We start from the raw sequence: 7,500 nt of genomic DNA, 5'->3' as shown, positions 1-7,500 counted from the left end.
TAACAGGAAATTCAGGTTGGTTATCTAAGAGAAAACAGTGATGATGATGATAAAAAAAAAAAGAAAAATGGTTCGGATTGAGAAAAAGTCTAAGAAAGGAGAAAATTGAATGTTGCCGGGAAACTTATATATATATATATATATATATATATATATATATATATATATATATATATATATATATATATATATATATATATATATATATATATATATATATATATATATAAACAAATGACTAGATAAATAATATAAAAATAGAAAAGAAAAAAATTTATTGAATGGAGGGAAAAAAAATAAGAAAACGACATTGAAGAGTTTTGGTATGTTGCTTATAATAGAAGTTTCTAAATATATCTTTTGCCTTTATCTTACCTTTAGGTTCTTAAGTTAACAAGTAACGCTACACTGTATTTATTCTTTATCCTGTCACTCTTTCCTCTATTTCATCTAAATGTATTTATCTAATGCATCTTGTTATCTCTCTCCATTTCGTTTCTAAGTTATCTATCAACGCTTTTATCCTTTCTTTCCTTCCAAGTGTAGTATTTATCTAACGTATCTTGTAATCTCTCCATCATCACGTTTCTAAGTTATCTGTCAATACTTCTTCCATTTCTTTACTTCTAAGTGCATTTATCTAACATCTTCCAATCTCTCCATCATTTCTCTTCTGAGTCACGCATCAACACTGTCCACCTTTGTTTCTTTCTACAGTGTTATTCAACGTGCATACTTTTCTCTCATCATCATAACGCTTCCAAGTCAGGTATCAGCACTTTTCTCTGTACTTGAGCTTCAGAGTACTGATCTCATATTGTACAAAGCTTTCAGACAAGAAAACTCATTATGGGACAACCATCTCTCGCATTACGTTCCTGGAGGCTTAGTATTTGTTAGGTCTTAATATAAAGCAATCCAGTAGTCCATATATTGATTTCTACTCGAGTTGTAAACATGCAATTAGCTGGGCATTGTGGAATTAGGGTAACTGTATCCTCTACCTTCTTCTACTTCTCTTCCTCGTATTTTGAGTGAACAGTTAGACCCACCTTGTATTATCCACCTCAGGCAGCGTCCAACCTTACGTTCCTAGTGAGCATCTTCTCTTTGTTTCTCCTGCTATTGGGTTTATCTCGCTGCTTATCTGCGTATACTTGTCTACTGCTTTTTGTTTCGCCTAAATCTCGTCTTCTTTATTTCCCCCCCAAAAAAAAAAAGATAATAATAATAATTCTTATCTCGCAACCGTTAGTTTTGTGGAGGTTTTGTGCGGTTCTCCTAAAATTCGTGCCGATCTAATAAATGAGGAAGTGGTTCTGCTTGTAACCTCGCTCACCTGCTCATTTTTTCATGTATCCAGTTTGCTATAGTCTAGTTTTTCGAAATGAATTCCTGTCTGACCTTTTTTTTTCATTGCCCCAAAAAATGTTGCGTTTGCTTCTGAATTAGGTTTGAATTTCACAGTCGCACGCACTTGCTAGCTGGCCCCACTAGTTTTCTTCTCACTATAGCATCTCCTGTTAGTCTTGTCGGTCACTACTCTACTGAACCTCACTCGTGCGCTCTCTTCTTTTTTTTTTTAACGCTACAGTTTCAAGGCACTGCAAGTCCCTCATTCCTGCGTAATAGTTTAGCGGGAGGTGGCAGCAGTGGGAGGGGAAGGTCAGGAGGGAGGAAGCTGGGGATAGAAGGAAGGACACTGGGGACAAGTTAAAAGGCTGGAGTTAATAAGGAAGGTACTGGAGTTTTGAGATGAAAGGTTAAGAGGAGGAGGTTGGAGTTTGAAGGTTTAAGGAGCAAGGAGAGTTGAGTTAGGGAAAAGAAAATTGAAGCTCAGACACAAATCAATAGGTTGGAGTTAAAAGGAAAAGTAATAAGAGATTCTAGATTGAAAGTTAAGAGAAGGATGGAGTTAGGTCAGTGTTAATGAGGAAGAAGCTTGGAATAAAGAGTGCTAGAGTTAGGAAGAAAGAGTCGTTAAGAGGATGGAGTTAAGAGAATGTAATGGAGTCTCTAGATAGAAAAAAAAAAGATCCTTATCAAACTATCGTTAGAATCATAAAATCTCTTGAAAACCAAAACAAACTCCACTCCAGTCTGCCAAAAATACAGGATCCTAGAATCACAAAAACACCCTTGAAAACACCAATAACTTCCACTGAACCTCTCAAAGATGCTAAATACATATTAAACTATTACTGGAATCACGAAAACCCATGAAAACACCAGTAATTCCCATTGTAGCCTGTTAAATATCTAGAATACTTGTCAAACTGTCACTGGAATCACGAAAACACTTGGAAACTACTAATAACTTCCACTGCAGACCTTCAAAAGTAAAGGAGAGACATGAAAGAGGATTTTGAGAATGTGGAATGAAGACAGACGATTATGAACACGGAAAGAAAGTAAAAAGAAGAGAAAAGAAAGGAGGTTAGTGAAATTAGAGTTAATGCAAGACTCGAGTTATCGCAGAGAAAGTAGACATGACTGGAAAGCAGATGACGAGTGAAAAAAAAAGAATCTAGTTAAAAGCTCTTAGTTAAATAGATACGAGGAAATGTTATCAGGAAAATACCAGAAACGCTCATTTGTGAAAAAAATAAATAAATGGGAAAGAGATGAGATACGAATTGGAGAAAGATGATAAAAAGAGAGGGAAAATATATAGAAAAGGAAAAAAAAAGTAAAAGGAAAAAAAATGAGAGAGAGAGAGAGAGAGAGAGAGAGAGAGAGAGAGAGAGAGAGAGAGAGAGAGAGAGAGAGAGAGAGAGAGAGAGAGAGAGAGAGAGATGAATGATGCAGAGGAGGGAAAGTATGTAGTGATGAAAGAAAAAGATAGAGAAGATAGAAAGCGATAAAGATGACAAAGAAAGTGAAGGCGATAAGAATGAACAAGATAACGAAAATAATAAGAAGGAAGAAGAAAAATAAGACTAAGACGACAAGAAAGATGAAGAAAAACAAGAAGAACAAGAACAAGAGAATGAAGACGATAATGAAGGAGAAGAACAAGACTAAGAATAATGATAATGAAAAAAAGGGAACGAAGGTTAAAACTACACTACCACCACCACCACCAGCAACACCACCACCACCACCACCGCTGCGAGACCAAACGAAGAAACGAAGAAAGCAAGGAAGGAAGGAAGAAGAGGAGGAGGAGAGAAGAGGTGAAGTGGCCGTGAAAAGAAGTGTTGGTGGCGCACGGGGAGTTTAACCAAATAAGACAGCATATGGTCACCACCACCACCACCACCACCACCACCACCACCTGTTCACTTAACCCCCTCCTCCTCTTTGTCTCTCTCTCTCTCTCTCTCTCTCTCCCTCTTCCTCCCCCCAAAAAGCCATAATTACACAGTAGGCAAAATATTATGATGATATTCTAACGGTACAAAAAGTGACTAAGCTTAAGTTTTGTTTATTTATTTATTTTTTTCCTTTTCATCTTTTTTTTTGGGTGGGTTATTTTTTTTTGTTCCTTTGTTTTGAATTTTTTATTTTTCTTGGTCTATTTTATTTTTTTATTCTGATTTCTTATGTCCGTTTGTTTGTCTGTGTTTATGTATGTGTGTAGTAGGTATCTCTCTCTCTCTCTCTCTCTCTCTCTCTCTCTCTCTCTCTCTCTCTCTCTCTCTCTCTCTCTCTCTCTCTCTCTCTCTCTCTCTCTCTCTCTCTCTCTCTCTCTCTCAATTTTCTACTATTAGTAATTTATTTCTTATTTGGATTACTTTTTATTAAACTGTTGAAATCTCCAAACCTATTATTATTATTATTATTATTATTATTATTATTATTATTATTATTATTATTATTATTATTATTATTATTATTATTATTATTATTATTATTATTATTACTATCATTATTGTTGTTGTTGGTGCTACTACTATTACTACTACTACTACTACTACTACTACTACTACTACTACTACTCTTTCTTTACGTGTGTGTTGCAAAATGATCGTTCAGTAAGTCTTTCAATAGATCTCTCCACTCGTTCAATTGTTTCCATATTGTTTCGCTCAAATATCTATGGTGGCAATGAGTGACTTGAGTTTTTCACTTTGTTTCGTCCCCTTTCAATTTTTTTTTTTTCGTACTTTAATTAATTCGACTTATCATTATTTATTCTTTGTAGTGATGTGTGTTGGTGGTTATGGTAGTAGTAGTAGTAGTAGTAGAAGTAGTAGTAGCAGTACCCTAAATTAAATACTATTACTATTTTCACTACTACTACTACTATTACTACTCCTACCACAACTATAACGTTCAATGGCTATAAAATCACGTTCTTTAGGTGTGTGTGTGTGTGTGTGTGTGTGTGTGTGTGTGTGTGTGTGTGTGTGTGTGTGTGTGTGTGTGTGTGTGTGTGTGTGTGTGCGCGCGCGGGAGGTTGGCGTCCTGTCGGTGTGTACACTAGAGACCATCGGCCGAGTGAAGACAACAGATGTTTCCTCCTCCTCCTCCTCCTCCTCCTCCTCCTCTTTCTCTTCTTGTTCTTCCCTCCTTCCCTCCCCACCTCATCCCGTTCAGCTTCCTGTTCTTCTTTATTCGCCTCCTCCTCCTCGTCCTCCTCCTCCTCCTCCTCCTCCTCCTCCTATTTCAATTACTTCCTCTTTTTTATCTCTCTCTCTCGCTTCTTCTCTTTTCCGCTTCATCATCCTGTAACTCTTCTTCTCCTTCTCCTCCTCCTCCTCCTCCTCCTCCTCCTCCTCCTCTTCTCCATTCATCCATTTTAATCTTGAAATCTCCTTCCTTTCCTCATCTTTTTTCATACTTGTTTGTAGTAGTAGTAGTAGTAGTAGTAGTCACAGCAGTTGTTATCATTGTTCTACTTTTCTTGTTTTTCTTCTTCCACCTCTTCCTTCCTATTTCCTCCTTTTCCATATCCTCTTCCTCCTTCTCTTCCTCCTTCTACACTTCCTCTTACGAGTACACCACCACCACCACCATCACCACCACTCACAACAAAAACTATTATATTAATCCATATATAAAATGACTCCCTTCCTACTATCCCTCTCCCTCTCCCTCTCCCTCTCCCTCTCACCTGTAGAGTCAACCTGACGTAGTTAGTTAATGAGGTCACCTGCTTGCCTTGCCCTACACCTGCACTGACGCCCACACACACACACACACGCACACACGCACACACGCAACACACTCTTCCTTATCGAATGTAGCAAGAAACTGGGTGCGAATTATCTATGTAAAAAAAGTGTGTGTCTGTGTGTGTGTGTGTGTGTGTGTGTGTGTGTGTGTGTTGCTTCCGTAAAAATACACTTCCTGTATTATATATCTGTTAAATAAATAAAAAGTCTCTCTCTCTCTCTCTCTCTCTCTCTCTCTCTCTCTCTCTCTCTCTCTCTCTCTCTCTCTCTCTCTCTCTCTCTCTCTCTCTCTCTCTCTCTCTCTCTCTCTCTCTCTCTCTCTCTCTCAGGACATGTAAGAGAAAGCAAACTCGCTCATAATTCATGTTTTCTAGAATGACTCTTGCTTTCTTGCTTTTGATATTGACAAATAGGGAGAGAGAGAGAGAATGACAAAGAGAGAGAGAGAGAGAGAGAGAGAGAGAGAGAGAGAGAGAGAGAGAGAGAGAGAGAGAGAGAGAGAGAGAGAGAGAGAGAGAGAGACTGGTAAAATCGCACACTTTATTATTCGTTATTATTCATCCATCTCACTGACCACAACCACAGTTACTGAACACTAACATTGAGAGTTGCAATAGGCGTGGTCCGGTAAAAGTATATGAATAAATAAATAAACAAGTAAATACATACAAATATGCACTATTCGCAAAAAATAAATAAATAAATAACAAGAGGAGATGCTATTGTCATAACCGCACGCAAGAACATCAACAATTTTACCTCAATGACAACACAAGACTGTTTAGTATACGTGAATAAAAGATAAAATGGAAGAAAAAGCAAGTTGAAATACCTGCGAACTACGACAAACTACACTATTGAAAAGTTCAGAGATAGGAAACTGTGACATCGGCTTAGTCATCGCGTGTGTGTGTGTGTGTGTGTGTGTGTGTGTGTGTTTGAAATACTAAGGCGTATATAAGGAGCGGTGTTTCAAAGGACCATATTCTTCAATGGTGTTTTTTTTTACGGTTATAGTGACAGATTAACAAGATTTCTACACTATTATCATGAGAAATACTCTTGAAAACCTTGCTAATCATCTTTGTGCCCTTTGAATAGTCATGATGAAGTTATAGGGGTTTTCAAGCGTGTATTTACGGTTCTAGTGACAGATTAACGACATTTCTACATAATTAACAGGAAAAACATTTAAGAACCCGGCTAATCATCTCTGTGGCCTTAGAAAATAGTCGTGGGGAGAGAGTAATGTGTCTCTAAAATACGAATCTAAGTTTGTAAGGAAGCGCGAGACAGTAGCGATTGCCAGACTGGGAGGGAGTGTGCGGGGCGAGTCGGTGAGGGGCGGGGCGGTTAAGGGAATGTGTGTAGATGTGAGGCGGTAACCCGGAAGCTGACAGACTTGTGGTGGTGGTGGTAGTTTGTTGAGGGTATCGCTTTTAAGTCTTTCCGATTGCCGAGGTTGTAAAAGTATATGGTTCCTCGATGTTGTTGTTGTTGTTGGTAGTGGTGGTGGTGGTGGTGTCGTTGTGGTAGTGGTGGTGGCGGTATCGACACAGTAGTAGTAGTAGTAGTAGTAAATGTCATTGTTTAACTTGTTACTCCTTTCAATATAACTACTACAATATCTTCTGCCTCTCTCTCTCTCTCTCTCTCTCTCTCTCTCTCTCTCTCTCTCTCTCTCTCTCTCTCTCTCTCTCTCTCTCTCTCTCTCACACAAAAAAAATACAGCTCTGCCAAAGAAAAAAATAAATGAACAAGTACACCTACTTTGTATGAATTCTTAACCTTTTTTTTTTCTCTTTAACCTCAGCCTTGCATAGAAAGGAATTGGTGGTGAGGTGTTGGCACGGTCACTCTTATCTCTCTGTGTCTTCTCCTCCATTTGCCATGAGCGTGTAGCGTAATGAGAGGCTAGGAAGGATGGTGATGATAACTCTGTCGCTTGAACTGGAATCTGACCTGTAGGTGCTTCCAGTTTCTAGTTTCCAGCTTCCAGTTTTTCATAGCATATCCAGGAATTTTCTTTTTTCTCTTTCTTCCTGGTTTGGCACACGCGCACGTACACACACACACACACACACACACACACACACACACACACACACACACACACACACACACACACACACACACACACACACACACACACACACACACACACACACACACTTCCTAATAGAACTTAGCAACATATCGGGTGCAAACTGTGATCAAAGTTAGCGTAGTGTTTGAAAGAAAAGCTCAAAGCATGATCCAAATTCATGTTTATTAGAGAGGTAGTTCCGAAAAAAAAAAATGCAACACAACCTCTGAAACTAAGAGTAAGTGGGTTTAGAATATTCATAACTTTAATTTATTCGTATTATCAGATTTTCAC

At 38.2% G+C, this 7,500-nt stretch overlaps 2 protein-coding genes across 2 annotated transcripts in view; one reads left to right on the top strand and one right to left on the bottom strand.

Moving 5' to 3' along the window:
* LOC135113039 (cyclin-I-like) overlaps positions 1–7,500 on the top strand; it is a 110,114-nt gene that overhangs the window by 92,196 nt on the left and 10,418 nt on the right. The window lies entirely within an intron of this gene.
* Positions 1–7,500, bottom strand: part of LOC135112989 (uncharacterized) — a 20,863-nt gene that overhangs the window by 9,223 nt on the left and 4,140 nt on the right.

This window comes from Scylla paramamosain, chromosome 25 (assembly GCF_035594125.1).
Source record: "Scylla paramamosain isolate STU-SP2022 chromosome 25, ASM3559412v1, whole genome shotgun sequence".
NCBI classification, from domain to species: Eukaryota; Metazoa; Arthropoda; class Malacostraca; order Decapoda; family Portunidae; genus Scylla; species Scylla paramamosain.
This window is presented reverse-complemented; position numbering and strand designations above follow the sequence as displayed.